Source organism: Giraffa tippelskirchi, chromosome 7 (assembly GCF_054371585.1).
Source record: "Giraffa tippelskirchi isolate mGirTip1 chromosome 7, T2T-mGirTip1v1.2.pri, whole genome shotgun sequence".
Classification (NCBI taxonomy): Eukaryota; Metazoa; Chordata; class Mammalia; order Artiodactyla; family Giraffidae; genus Giraffa; species Giraffa tippelskirchi.
Window position 1 is genome coordinate 127784736 of NC_137281.1, and position 15265 is coordinate 127800000.

General features: G+C 41.8%; 1 long non-coding RNA gene and 1 pseudogene across 3 annotated transcripts in view; both read right to left on the reverse strand.

Annotated features, from left to right (window-relative positions):
- Positions 1-1002: 1002 nt before the first annotated feature.
- LOC145513850 (adrenodoxin, mitochondrial pseudogene) lies at positions 1003-1758 on the reverse strand (annotated as a pseudogene). The gene is made up of 2 exons (XR_014059720.1): positions 1663-1758; positions 1003-1585 (listed from the first exon to the last, which is right to left on the reverse strand). The product of XR_014059720.1 is annotated as an adrenodoxin, mitochondrial pseudogene (transcript).
- Positions 1759-1790: 32 nt separating this feature from the next.
- Positions 1791-15265, reverse strand: part of LOC145513344 (uncharacterized) — a 42122-nt gene continuing 28647 nt past the window's right edge. The window contains exons 2-4 of one of the 2 annotated variants that reach the window (XR_014059320.1): positions 7873-7996; positions 5252-5334; positions 1791-4020 (exon numbers count right to left, since the gene is read on the reverse strand). This is a non-coding gene — a long non-coding RNA (uncharacterized LOC145513344). Of the gene's footprint in view, positions 4021-5251; positions 5335-6003; positions 7997-15265 lie in introns of those variants that run through there. The other variant, XR_014059319.1, reaches the window with a different exon arrangement.

The window sequence follows — 15265 nt, forward strand, 5'->3', positions numbered from 1 at the left end:
TCCTCCTCTGGGTCATTTTTCCTTTCAAACTCACATTGAGTTCCAAGAATATTGCACATCATGCCTCCTCTGCAGGAAAGCCCCGTCCCTAGTTGTCCTGGAATTCAGAGAGCTAGGCATCCCATATGGGAGTAAGCAGTCCCAAAGCTCAAAGGGGAAACATCTCATTACACTGCCTGGTACATTTATTCCATGAGAAGCAGGCTTGCAAAGGGGCGATTAGGTAACTTGACAGGCACAGGTGGTAGACTAATACAAAGCATCATTTGTCTTTGTGTTTACACAGGACCAATCACTATAGTACCCAGGGCTTAAACAAGCACATAATTTTGACACAAAGGCCACAACCAACTTCTCATAATTGGCAATGCTGTTGGGTTCCAAGTATTTTCTCCTCTTGATGCCAATCTGAAGATTCAAATGGGAAATTTAGCACCTGCAAGTGCTTTCTCAGGCTCCCAGTGGTTACTTTGATAGTCCGTGGAGTCTCTGCATGTCCAGTAACAGACCAGACAAGGGCCAGATGTCCAAACAGGAGCCTGATCTCCTGAAACTCAAGAGTGGTTGGAGAAACCAGCATGCAGTTGGCTTCCCATTCAACCCCTCTGGAGACACCCAGGGTCCAAGTGAGCCCATGATGATCTTATGAAGTGACCAGAAAGCAGCAAACATGCACCTGCCTTTCATGGATCTGCAATCAAGACTGCCACATACTGTTGAGCAGGCTGAGCACTGCTCAACTTCAGAGAACACTATCTATAGAGGCTAGTGATGTTGTGACCTGATGTTGCTCCACACAACAGCCCTGCCCTTGGTAAAGAGATAACTAGAGGATACAGGACAAGGACACATGACCACAAATTGAAATTGCCCAAATCTAAATGCGACAAGATGGTAAGAGTATTTTTAGAATATGTAAAACATAAACTCTTTTTTTTTTCCATTCATTCATGTTCTCATTTAATTACATTAAGAAATAATAATTATAAAAATAGGTAAAATGTTGTGAAAATATTCCTATTTATTCTATCTTCGAGGAGTTCATGCCCATATCAATGGACTCTCTGGCATCAGACACGGCATCAGGTACTCGAACAGTCATATTGTCCATAGCCTTTGTCAAACAGATCTGGCAGCCCAACCGCGATCTATCTGTTAGCCCATATGCCAGATCAAGCATGTCATTCTCCTCATCAGTGATTGCTTCCAATTTCTCAAATATGTGCTGTTCAAAGATGAGGTGACAGGTAGAACAAGCCAAGGTTCCCTCACATGCACCAAAACCATCAATATCTAGATTATTTTCAACCACAACATCTAGCAGAGAGTCACCAACTTTTCCTTTGGTTGTTAATGTCTCACCATCACGGTTTATAAAGTGGACTGTTATTTTATCTTCTGAGCTGCTCTGCGCTCTCCCCGATACGCTCAGCGTCCGCGTCGCCGCCGCGCCGCCGCCCAGGCCCGGCCCTCGGCTCCCGCGGAGGCCGCCGGCTCCCGCCCGGGGTCGCGCGAGAAGCCGCCACCGGCCGGCCGTGTCGCCGAGGGCGGCGGAGGCGACGCGCAGGAGGCGGGCGGCCGTAACCTGTCAGGGAACTACGGGAGGCGACGCAGGCCGCACGGCAGCGGCCGCGGGGGCAGACTCAGCGAGTACGGGCGGGCTGACGCCGCGCGGGTCTGCGGAGAGGAGCGAGGAGCAGGGGGCTCGCAGGGCCGGGGCTCCCTCGAGGGCCTGCTGCGTTCGCCACCGCCAAACATAAACTCTTAAAATAAGTATAAATGAGTTTCTGGAATGATTGGAAAGAGTTGATTTAATCCTAAAAGGTGGAACAGTTTCTGAGAGAGTAAAAGAGAATGAAGAGAGAATGATGGGATGCAGAAGAAAGAGAAAAGAATGTGATTTGATAGCAGCAAAGCAAAACCTAAAAATTACATGGATGAAGTTGGAGTTATTTCTTCAGGAAAAATTCTCAGGGCATCTAAACCATGGATGATGTGGCTAGAAGCCAGTTTTCTCTCAGCTCCCCATTTTTCCATCTGCCAACCTCTTCCAACCCCATTTATTCCTTCAATGCATAGGCCATAAGGAGAACCAAATTATGAATAAGACAAGACCTCTATCTTCAGGAAGTCAAAATCTAATGAAAAGAGTTAAGGCAAGTATATATGAGGTAAAAGTCAACATGGAACTATTGCCTAACACAGTATGCTTACACCAGCATTTCAAGAGAGGTCAGTCCCAAGAGGGATAAGAGGGGTATCCTTAGGGAAGAATTGGCATCTGAAACGAACCCAGAACAACAGTTAGAATGTCAGCAGGGAGAGGTGATGGAGAGCACATTTCAGGCAAACAGTAGCACATGAATAAAGGCATATAGGTAAAGGGTAAGGTATTAGGAAGAGTCTGCTTGGAATAAAAGCATCTAAGGGGCAAAAGGGGATGTGAAAGTAACAATGCAATTTAACTCTGGAAAGTTGGACTGAGGAAGGTTATTTAAAGTTTTGAATGACTAACTAAAGAGGCTGAACGTTCTTGTAAGTCCATAGGAAGAAATCCATTGTTATTATTCATATATTAAATTTTGAGCAGAGAGTGATGTAATCAGAGCCGAGCATTAAAATCAGCTTTATCTGGCAGCAGAGTTCTCGTTAATTGACGATGGTGGAGACTAGTAGCCCAGGACAAATTAGCAGGTGAGAGGCAGCACAGGGGCTGGCCTGCAGCCGTGGCAATACGAATGGAAAGTTTGGGTCAGATGCCAAGAAACCCAGGCAGCCTCTGGATGTGGCAAGGAAGTAGTACAAAGGAAGAACAAGCTGGGGCTTTAAGCCTGAGAGAAGAGAAACAGGGAGGCGGGCCACAGTGGACAGCGGAGGCGTCAATTTTGCTTTCACATGTTAACTGTGAGGAGCTTGTGGCATATCCAGCTGGAGACATTCAGCTGGAAGGTGGGAGGGTGCTGACTCTGGTGTCAGAGGTAAGACTGGAGAGGATGAGTTTTGCGGTCCTGCAGGTCTGGGGTCAAACCCTAGCTCTACCTCTAGAGTGTCCAACTATTGTGATCTGGGGCAAGTTAGAAGCCTAAGCCTCAGTTATCCCATCTGTAAAATGCTTATTTAACTTATATGCAGAGTACATCATGAGAAACGCTGGGCTGGATGAAGCATAAGCTGGAATCAAGACTGCCAGGAGATATATCAATAACCTCAGATAGGCAAATGACACCACCCTTATGGCAGAAAGCGAAGAAGAACTGAAGAGCCTCTTGATGAAAGTGAAGTGGAGAGTGAAAAAGTTGGCTTAAAACTCAACATTCAGAAAACTAAGATCATGGCATCTGGTCCCATCACTTCATGGTAGATAGACTGGGAAACAATGGAAACAGTGACAGACTTTATTTTGGGGGCTCTAAAAATCACTGCAGATGGTGACTGCAGCCATGAAATTAAAAGACACTTGCTCCTTGGAAGAAAAGCTATGACCAACCTAGACAGCATATTAAAAAGCGAGACATTACTTTGCCAACAAAGGTCTGTCTAGTCAAAGGTATGATTTTTCCAGTAGTCACGTATGGATGTGAGAGTTGGACTATAAAGAAAGCTGAGTGCTGAAGAATTGATGCTTTTGAACTGTGGTGTTGGAGAAGACTCTTGAGAGTTCCTTGGACTGCAAGGAGATCCAACCAGTCCATCCTAAAGGAAATCAGTCCTGAATATTCATTGGAGAGACTGATGCTGAAGCTGAAACTCCAATACTTTGGCCACCTGATACTAAGAACTGACTCATTGGGAAAGACCCTGATGCTGGGAAAGGTTGAAGGCAGGAAGAGAAGGGGACAACAGAGGGTGACATGGTTGGATGGCATCACCGACTCAATGGATGTGAGTTTGAGTAAACTCCGGGAGTTGGTGATGGACAGGGAGGCCTGGCGTGCTGCAGTCCATGGGGTCTCAAAGAGTCGGATACAACTGAGCTGACTGAAAATGAGGACGATAGCTGTATTAATATCCCCAGCATTCCTGCAAAGATTAAATAAAACAGATGTTAGCATAGGGCCTAGAACACAGAAACCCTTCGATGAACACAGTCTTTTGTTATTTTCCCTGCAGAAACACTGTCTTTATTATTTTCCCTCTTTTATTTTCAGTAATCAACTCAGTTCTTAATAATGTACCCCAGCTGTCCTCCTGCTCTTTTGCCACTTGGGGTCCTTTTATGGGCTTGGCATGTAGCCCTCCTGCTTTTCTCTGTTCTCTGGAGTCTGGGCCACCCTGATTCTTGTCTGGTCCACCCGTCTCATGAGCCCTTCACCCTCCCCTCTGACATGCTTGAGCCTTGATATATGCTATCCCTGCAAACTTGCCTTCCGTCACAGATCCTCACCCTGAATTCATCTGCATCTGCCCAGGTCCTGTGGGGATGATTTGTTTTCCAATGTGGGGTCAAGATGAGGGGAAATGGGCCCACCTCTCAGCCAAAAGGTTTGACTTCAAGTCTTAGACAATATATTTCTTTACTATAAAAGTTGTAAAACATTGGGATAATGTTACGGCTTTACTACCCACTCCTTTGTTCTCCCGCAGCACTTTGTCCGTCCACTTGTGACAGAATTTATCACGTTGTGTTATAGTTGGTTATGTGACTGCCCCCGCCCCCTCACTGAGCCATGGGCTCCTCCAGGGCAGGGACCAAACCTTATTCATCTTTGTTTCCCCAAGCCTACCATAGGTGTTCAATAAATATTGAAAGAGAGTTAACAACGGCTTACATCTGTACAGGTCCTTATGTTTTGCAAAGGCCGCTAAGGGAGACGGTAGAATCTGGCTCTAGAATGCTAAGCTATAATTTTTCTCCTATTCATTGCACCTTAAGTAAGTATAGCCATCAAAATGGGGAGGAATAAAAGGACCACATGCCAGTTTTTAAAAGCAGCAGTTCTAAGATTTGGGGATTTCACTAATTGGTGTTTTAAATAACCTCTTAACTGGGGGAAGCAATGTGGTGTTCCCAACTACTTGTACTTTGCTAAGTCAGTGCCTTAGAGAAAAACAGTCATCATCAGCAACTGCTACTCTCATTTCACAAAAGGAAGATTTTAAGCAGCCCCCCCCAAAAGTGGCATAAACATAAGCCTAGAATAAATGAAAACTTTTTTAATTGGTAAACTTAGCTTTCTGAAATCCTAGTACCACTGCCTATCTTTTCCTCTTTCCCCAAGGACAGCTGATTGGCCCTGGTGCCCAGACTTACATTGGGTGACCACAGTCCAGAGCAGTGTTTCTCAGACTATGGCACTCCTGGGTGTCTGAAATTGCTGTCAGCATCTTTCTATTCTGGTGAAATATACATAACATAAAATTTACCATTTTAACCATTTTTAAGTGTACAGCTCAGTGGCATTAAGTCCATTCACTTTGTTGTGCAACCCCCACCACCATTCAGCTCCTGAAATTTTCCATCTTCCCAAATAGAAACTCTATACCCGCTAAGCACTAACTCCTTGTTACTCTCTCCTCCCAGCTCCCAGCAACAATTACTCTACTTCCTGTCTCAGAAACTGACTACTCTAGGTACCTCACCTAGGTGGAATCAGTATTTGTCCTTTTGTGACTGACTCGTTTCGCTCAGCGTGTCTTCAAGGATCATCCATGTTGATCCATGTGTCAGAATTTCCTTCCTTTTTCATGCTGAATAATATTCCATTGTATGGATATATTAATACTATGTTTTATTTATCCATTCATCCTTTAATGGACATGTAGGTTGTTTCCACTTTTTGGTTATTGTGCTTTACTGGACTTTTTACTTCTTTTTTTTTTCACATGACAAAAATCCCAAATATGTAACATAAGCAAATTCTGAGTCATTTTCTGGTGCTTTACAACTGAATCCTACTCTGGGATGACCAAGCCTGCTTCTACCTTTCCATAATATGTGATCCACCTGTGTCCATGCCTGGTACTTCACATTTAATGTGTGTGTGTGTGTGTTTAATTTATATATTTATTTTTATTTTTGGCTATGCTGAGTTTTTGTTGCTGCATCCTGGTTTTCTCTAGTTGTAGCAAGCAGGGGTTACCCTCTAGTTGTGGTACGTGGACTTCTCTCATTGTGGTGGATTCTCTTGTTATGGAGCACAGGCTCCAGGGCACACAGGCTTCAGTAGTTGCAGCAGGTGGGCTCAGTAGTTGCAGCTCATGGGCTCTAGAACATGGACTCACTAGTTGTGGTGCAAGGGCTTAGTTGCCTCGTGGGATGTGGGATCTTCCCAAACCAGGGATTGAACCAATGTCCCCTACACTGCAAGCCAGATTCTTAATCACAAGAGCACCAGGGAAGCCCTGGTACTTCACATTTAAAAACACTGGTGGAGGAACTGAGTCATTGCAAGAAACGTAGCAATACAGGCATACAGTGCTCAAAAGAACCTTTGCCATAACAGTCTGTATTCCATTTGCAATGCAAGCTAAAGTGGTGGGTGGTCCCTGCCTTTGTACATAACTGTACCACTTTGTTACCATAATAACAACTAACCCATAAAGAATATTTCTAGTCCCAACTTCAACAGTCTTTGAACCAGATACCCATTTGATGCAGAGGTCAATCCACTGTGATGCTAGTCTGACATTCTAGTGCAGAAAACACCTCACAATTAACTGATGCCTCATTAAAAGTGGCATTTGAATACTTATTTTTAGTAAATTTTAGGTTTAATATAAAGTCTGAGTTTCTAAACTATCTTTGTCTTGAAGTTACCAATCTTTTTCCTAAAACTCACTTGCATGCACAGAAATTCTCTGAACTAGCATCACTGAAGTTAAAACAGCAAATTAAATATGAGACTGAATCTCAGGTTTGTGTTTCTACTATGAATCAGGGCTTATGCAAAATGACATCATCCATGCTATTTGATTAATACTGTTATTTTGAATAGTATAGGTTTTCTAAACATTAGGAACGTACATCCAACTTTATGTGTATATAGAGTATAATAAGAAAAAGGATAGAAGTCAACACAAGAGATGCACAAAGGCAATGTTGTCCCTTTAAAGGAGGTCTGTACATTTTTCAAGTTTGCCAGGCAAGAGTCTAGAGCTCTATTCCTGGAATGCTCCCCTTCATGTAAGAAGTAATAGGGCAGGTCAAACCAATTAAGTGTTCCTAAAAACACAGCTCACCAAATACCATGGCTGCAGAATAACAACACCAGGAGCCAGCCAGCAGTTTAGAGCGGTGCGCCGAGAGGAATGACCCTGGGGGACACCACGTTAGAAGCTCAAGTTTCACTTCCCCAATGGAGCACTTTCCTTTCAAGCTGCGACCTCTATCGCAGCCGTTGAGAATGACACCTCTTCCCCACTCCCAGGGGTGAGCGCTCTCCAAAACTTCTGGGCCAGATTGCAGCCAAATGAGCCCAGGCATTCCCCTGGGATAGTCAGACTTTTGCCCTGAGATCTATAATACAATTTGACCTTCTTTCTGCTGAGGTAAACACACCACCTGTCACCTCAAAAAACTCAGCCTTGGAGTCAAGCACATCTGGAATCAGCCTATAAACGTAGTCCTGAGATTAATGTTGAACAAGAAAAAAGGCTAAGGTATCCGCCACTGATTTCCACTTACTGACAATTCCCACTCAGCAGCCATGTTCGGCTTCCACATGCTTACACCTGAACACCTCCGCATCAGCAACACTACACTGAGGTTGGCCAAAAACAAGCCTCAGAACACCCTGAAATGCATTTTATAGTAGTAAAATAGTAAATCAGCATGTGGTGTTTCATATTTGTGTCCCCGGTGGGCAGAATCAGAAGTGATGAAGGGAGATTCTGAGAGAGGCAAGGCGCACCTGGAAACCCCCCGGTACTCACCTCTTATCTTCATGGGCACAGTAGAAGCTGGGCCATGAACTAACATCCTAGAAACTCATAAAGGCACAGGAAGCATTCAAAGCTGCCATCTTCCTCCAGAAGTAACAGTTACACTTCCAAGAAACTAAGAGGAGAAAGAGAAGCATGAAAAGATCTTGTCTAGAAGCTCACTGACGTACTCCTACGTTCGATGAAAGGGTAAGCCAGGCCATAAAAAAAAAAAATACCCGTTTCACAAAAATCCATCTCCCTACTAACATCTGGAAATAAGCCTCATGTCTTGAATTCAAAATGTGGATCATCCATAACCCTAGTTATACAACCAACCTGTTGGCACTGACTACAAAGGGGAGACATCCTGTTGAGAAGGAGGAAGACTGCTTTACATTCAATGAGAAGGAGAACGTGTTTCATTTCGCACCAAAGCACCACTTGGTAGGCTCCATATTGGCGCATGCGCATGCGGGGTTATTTAGCGGGTGCCTCTTAGTCAGAGCTCCTGTGATGTGGTGTGTGCCAGGATTTAGCGGCACAATGTGATCGTATCAAAAACATCCTGGCCCTCCTCGCTTTACTTCTGAAACCAGTTTTGGTGACTGACACTGCTTTCTTTGCAGCCTTATCGGCCTCTTCTCCCCTTCCGACTGCGGGTCTGATCTCTTGCCCAACATTCCTGTGTTTAGACTGTCTGGCTGAGGGCATTTCCCTCTCGCTGCTCAACAAACAAGTTTCCACAGCCTGTTGGTTTGTTTTCTGTTTGTTTCTGACACAAGGCTGCGTGCACCACTTTCTGGGAAGTTTCAAGTTGTTTCAGGGAGTTCCTGGTTTGTTCAGTTAAGCTTTCCATTTTTGGAGTGAGTGCCCCCAGAGTTAATATAAAATCAGTTGGATCACAAAAACAATTTTGCCTCCCTTGAGAAACTGGCTTTCAAAGAAAACTTTGTTTGCCTGCATATTTGATAAGAGTGATCAGGGAAGGAAATAGAAGTCCTGTAAATCTTCATGTCATTTTTCATATTCTTGCCTCAACTTCAGTTCATCAAAAGTGATGCCACTTAGGCCGGATGGGAGAGGAGTTTGGGGGAGAATGGATACATGTATATGTATGGTTGAGTCCCTTTGTTGGCCACCTGAAACTATCCCCACATTGTTAATTGGCTAAACTCCAATATAAAAGAAAAAGGATTTTGTTGTTGTTGTTTTTTTTCAGTGATGCCATTTAGTCCTCTGTTAGGTAGCTCTTACTAACGTGCTCTTCTCACTAACAGCTGGCTATTAGAACTTCACTCTTACCTGTAATTGAATATAAGATAGTAATCAATAATCTTATTGTAATGTTTTTCTATTCAGTCTTTCTCTTTGGGCTTTACTCTTCCATGGAATTTAAATACATGAACACATATTTCTACACATCACCCAAAGCCAGCTTTTCTTTATCATCTTCCTCCAATCGTGGAACACTATATCCCGTAAACAAGGCTGGTAAGGGCATATCTGAGCCAACCTTTTCTTTGGCTGCCTTTCAAAAATTGTTTAAAACAAGATATGTTCTTAAACTGGAAAAAGGAATTACACATGATAACCTTAGAAAGCAGCTACTTGCTTTGCCCAACTAATATCATTGCACTACACCATGGCTCCATGTGGAGCGTTGTCTTCAATTATGGGCCAGAGCCCAAAGTGACAAAGTTGAGATGAAATTGATTTCAATGGGACATGACTATTGAAATGTTATATTGAATATGACCATAAAGTTGGCATAATTATCAAACACAGAGTATAGGATGATTATGAAAAGGAAAGTGCAAAATTCTGTGTTCTATGAAATAAGTGACTCCAGTTATGGGTCTTTAACCTCACTAATTGATTTCTAACAGTAGCACCTGCTCTGACAATCACCTTTTCAGTCTTTTTTTTTTAAGTTGAATGCATAATTTTTTTCTTGCCTTAGTAGTCTTTTTTTAAATTGAAGTATATTTGATTTAAAACTTTATATTAGTTTCTGATGTACAGCATCGTGATACAGTATTTTTGCAGATTATACTCTATTATTTTCCAGTCTCAATAAATGAACTGTCCTGAGTCACTCATACCATTCCTCAACTCCCCAAACAATGACCACATTTATAAGAGAGTGGCCTGTGTCATTGAAACACATATTTTTCTCTCAGCAGAGCTAACTAGAACCATTAACCATCAACATCATAACACCAGATTTAACTAGCTAAACCAACCCAATCTTACCCCACTTCCCTTGACAAACAGATGAAACATAACTTTTCTTTCACAGCCTGTTAAGACAGATGCAGAAGCCCAGATCCAAGACAATGGGCATAAATGCAGTCATAGCCAATGGAGGGGGTCCACAGATGCATTGTCTAATACGAAATGACAACATAACCCAAAAAACACATACTTCTTTTGTTTTTCTCACAGTTCGCTCCTTCTGTGAGAAGAAAACTTGCAAAGAATTTTGTGAGCCGACGTTTTTTAAGCTAACTGCAAGGCTGCCAAGCACTGTTATTGCAGAATTCATCTACTAAGAGTGTGGTGTCAGTGTTACTGTGGAATCTAGGAGGAATGGACTCTGTTAACTGCCCTCTCAAATACTCCCACTATCACCAGATGTTGAGATAATGATCAGCACATCGTGTTCTCCAAGGCACGAGTCCCACCAAAGTCAACAAGGGATTTCTCCCTATTTCAAATATGTTCAAATAGCACGATGAGAAGAGGTTACCTGCTTTCCTTGGCCATTATAGGTACATGCTTCCTTCTGGTGGGATGTAACTGTGGTTGAGTCGATGGTGAAAAGTTGGCTCAGAGGACTCTCTTTGAGTAAAAATGACCTTTTTCCATGATGGAGACATGTTGCCCTGTATCCCAAGGTACCTGCAGCATCTTTTCTAATTCACCCATCATTATGACTCTCCTTCTAAGAAACAAAACTCTTGCTTGATTGCTTTGCACCCAATTTCCCATCTGTAATGTGGAGCAATAGTAATCCCTCCCAGGTTTCAGGAAGAAAGAAGAGCTACAGACTGCATTTTTCATGGCATAGCAATTATTTCAATAATAAGGATTCCTCTTTTACTTTCATGTCTTTAATTCATGAAACTCAAAATGCATAATGTATCCCAAGATGAATAAATTCCCCCATAGTTTTATCATAAGAAATTCCCAAAGCATGATTTGCATGTAGTTAGAATCAAATCCCAACTCCAAAACTCAAAATCTGTCTAATAGCCAAAAATTAAATTCACGAGTTTTTATTTTTTAAAAAAGACCCACAAGATCTTTTCCTCCCCTTAAGAAATTCAGTGCCCAATGCTTCCCTATAAATAGTTGTCAATAAACACAACTGCTGCAAATGTATTCAGTAAATGTTAAGGTCAAAGGCCTTCACTGTTTATTGCCTTGTAAACTCAAAGACAAGTGAATTTATTGCTTGAATGAGTTTCAGGGTATTGGCCTTCATAAAAGTTCTGAATCCCAGGTACAAAATGCTCCATCAACTCACACCAAAGCTATTCTGCACAGAACTGAGAGACCGCCCACCATTGGATTCATAATTCAAACACGTCTTGGAAAGTGTATTGTTTGCCATGTTGCATAGATCCCCATGGATTAGTGCTGAACCTCGCCTGTCATTATTACAAGAACTTGCTTCAACCTAACTATAAATTGCTGCTGCTTCTAAAACAATGTCATGTATTAGCGTACCAATTTAAACTCTCCAAAATATAATAGAAAAGATGTCAAGAACGGAAGAGTTTACAATTTCTCTCTAATCTACACATAAGGGGGAACCTATAATCTCCTTGATATAACATTTGTCAAATTTTAAAGAAAAGGACAATTTTCCATATCAAAGCACATCAGAATGTATGGACTACTTTGGGTAATTAATTTTTTTATATTATTCAAAACCTAAGTTTTCTAACCTTCCTGTCATTTGGCAGTTTTATGTATCAATATGTACGCCTAGTAGAGTAGGAACAGGAGAGATCATAAAAGAATTATTAAATATTGTTACTTTTACAAATAAAAGAGTTATGGAAGAAGTTCACATTTATAGTTTTAAATAGCTGCATAATTATTTCATTGTTCTTTCACTGCAGTGGCCTGGATTCAATCCCTGATTAGGGAACTGAGATCCTGCAAGCCCTCCAGCATGACTGGAAACTAATAACAATAAAGTTAAATTTATTTTTATAAATAAAGGGAACTCTAGGCTCCAGGACCATTGGGCCTTACCATCTTAAGTGAGGACCGAAGCAGTATAATATACAAAGGCTATGATATTAACACCAGGAATGCATCATGATGTTTAAAATAAAATATCAAACTCAAACCACTGATGGTAAAATAAACTTATCCTAGATTTCTGAATCTCTTCCTGCCTCTTACAGCTTTCAAAGAAAATTGCTGAAGTCATACCTGAATAAACCTGAATTTTAGTAATATTGAGTACCTTTCAACTGTCAAAATGTAAAATATTTTAAAATGTCACATATGCTCTAATCCCACTACAAAATGTAGGTTTGAGCTAAATTTTGGGTTGTATCATTCTTTGATATTACTCATAGAAAAGGTGAATTCCTAATTTATTTTCTCTCATGTGAAATAGTAGATTATATCACTTTTGTCGTTGATAAATTCCCTTCATCCTAACAAACATTAAACCACTCGCCAATTTTCTCTGAAGCATGGTCTTAGGAGTTTTCCTATATTTAAGATGATAATAGCATAGTTGACAGATATTAACGTACACTTTTGCTATTTTTTATCAAATTAGCTGCATGAAAATTAAACATATTAGATGACTTGTAAACTGTCCTGTGCAAAAAAGAGATAGATTCTTTAAGAAGTGTGTGTTAAATACCTGCCCTGCATTACTGAGATCATTAAGACAGGAACCCACCTCTCAAGAAATTGAGAATTCACTGGAGTGGGGGTTACCTTGCATGTAAATAGATGATTATAATGCAAAATGGTAACAATGGAGATACTTCAAATAACTGGAGAGTTGACAGGTGAGAAGGCAAACCAATTAGTGATAACGCTGTGTGTACATCCTTTTTGTTCTTTTACCTCATTTCCCCATGAAACATCTATATAATGAACTGAAATTCAAATTATTTTCATGGAAAAACATTCTCTGTTCACCTACGACAAGATGGAAATAATATACATGTCTACAAGTCTGCATCTCTACACAAGCTGAAGTGGCTCATCTTTTAGAAGAAAGTATCTTCTGTAAGGCAGGCTTCCCTTGTGGCTCAGATGGTAAAGAATCTGCCTGCAATACAGGGGACCCAGGTTCAATCCCTGGGTTGTAGCAATCCCCAGGAGAAGGAAATGGCAACCCTCTCCAGTATTCTTGCCTGGAGAATCCTGGTAGCTCAGGTGGTGACGAATCCACCTGCAATGCAGGAGACCCCAGTTTGATCTGCTAGAGAAGGGATAGGCTACCCACTCCAGTATTTTTGGGCTTCCCTGGTGGTTCAGCTGGTAAAGAATCCGCCTGCAATGTGGGAGACCTGGGTTCGATCCCTGGGTTGGGAAGATCCCCTGGAGAAGGAAAAGGCTACCCACTCCAGTACTCTGGCCTAGAGAATTCCATGGACTGTATAGTCTATGGGGTCGCAAAGAGCTGGACACGACTGAGTGACTTTCACTTTCACTTTTCTTCTGTAAGACAGCATGAAAATTTTACTACTTCAGTTACTCCTAAAAAGTTTTATGAGTTGGGCATTTATTCCAGAGATATGAAATCTGACATTCACACAGAACTTGCACACAAATATTCATAGATGCTTTATTCATGATAGCCAAAAACTGGAAACCAGTCAGGTGTCCTTCAACATGCTAAGTCACTTCAGTTGTGTCCAACTCTGTGCGACCCTATGAACCACAGGCTGCCAGGCTCCTCTTATCCATGGGATTCTCCAGGCAAGAATACTGGAGTGGGTTGCCATTCCCTTCTCCAGGGGATCTTCCCAACTCAGAGACTGAACCCCAGTCTCATGAATTGCAGGTGGATTCTTTACCGTCTCAGCCACCAGGGAAGCCCATGGCTCTAAAAGAGCAACACAGAAGATACTAGTGTTGATGGAACTGTTCAGTGTCACTGATTGTGAGGGTGGCTATACGAACCTGCACAAGTAGATAAAGCTGTATCAACTAAATATTAATACATGGGTACACACATGCCTGCACGCACACCTATTCACAAGAGTACGAGTAAAAACAGAGGAAATCTGAACAAGATCAGTGGGTCATATCAATGTCAATATCCTGGTTGTGATATTGAATAATACTAGGACTTTCCAAAGTGTTACCACTGCGGGAAACTGGGCAAAGCGCACACTCCATCTCTCTGTGCTATTTCTTACAGCTGCATGTGCATCTCCAATTATCTCAGCAAAAACTTTTACATTTTTGAAAAATATTAAAGTAAAAGTTATATGTTTGTCATGTATTAAATGACATGGGCAGCAACATGAGACACTTCTCTATAACACACACGTTAACATAAAAAGAAGAGCACCATCTCTGATCTCTCCAGTCTGCAGGGAGCTAGATTACTCAAGGATACAAGGACCCTGCCTCATGGTATTTACAGACTGCATCTGAATACCACTGGTAAATCTGACTTTGATTTTCCTAAGCAGCTTCTGAGAGACTATCCGTCATTGACAAACCTTGCTGCAGGGCAGTGAGGAAGGTGAATTCAATTTCCAATCAATTTTGATAGCCAATATACTCGATAAAAGAATCCTCATTAACTAATTTACCACCTGGTATGTTCTAGCTTTCAATCTTCACAGTGACACTAAACCTAAGAGGCTGCAGAACCTAAAGGCATCAGTTGAACTACAGTGACTTGAATCTAGAAATATGTTAATTATCTGATGCTGAAAACACAGAAGGGATTAGAGGGATTCCAAGGCAGTTTGCTGAAACCTTCCTTCGTGCCTGGTCCACAAGGGGGCTGAGCTCCTGATCACATTGACACTAGTAAAGGCCTTCTCTCTCATCCCCTCAGGCTCCTGGGGATCTAAGGCACTTTTGATAAAGATTGTCCTTATGATCAAGGCATTGATTATACCTATGTCTTTCAGCACAGGTAGGAATGTATTTCAGATAAGACAATTCCACGTTTGAAAAGTGATCCACAGTCTTTCAAGTAAAAAACATTTTCTACAGGAACACTCTGTAGAATAAAGCTCCCTAAGAAACGGAAAAGCTTTAATGTATAGAGCCTCTTATTCACTCTAAGTCCATGAAAAATCATACTGTGATGATCACTTACGGACACAACCAAAAATAGGTATGTTTGTCTATGAACCAAGGGAGGAAAGATGGGACCAAAAAAATGCCATGAGTA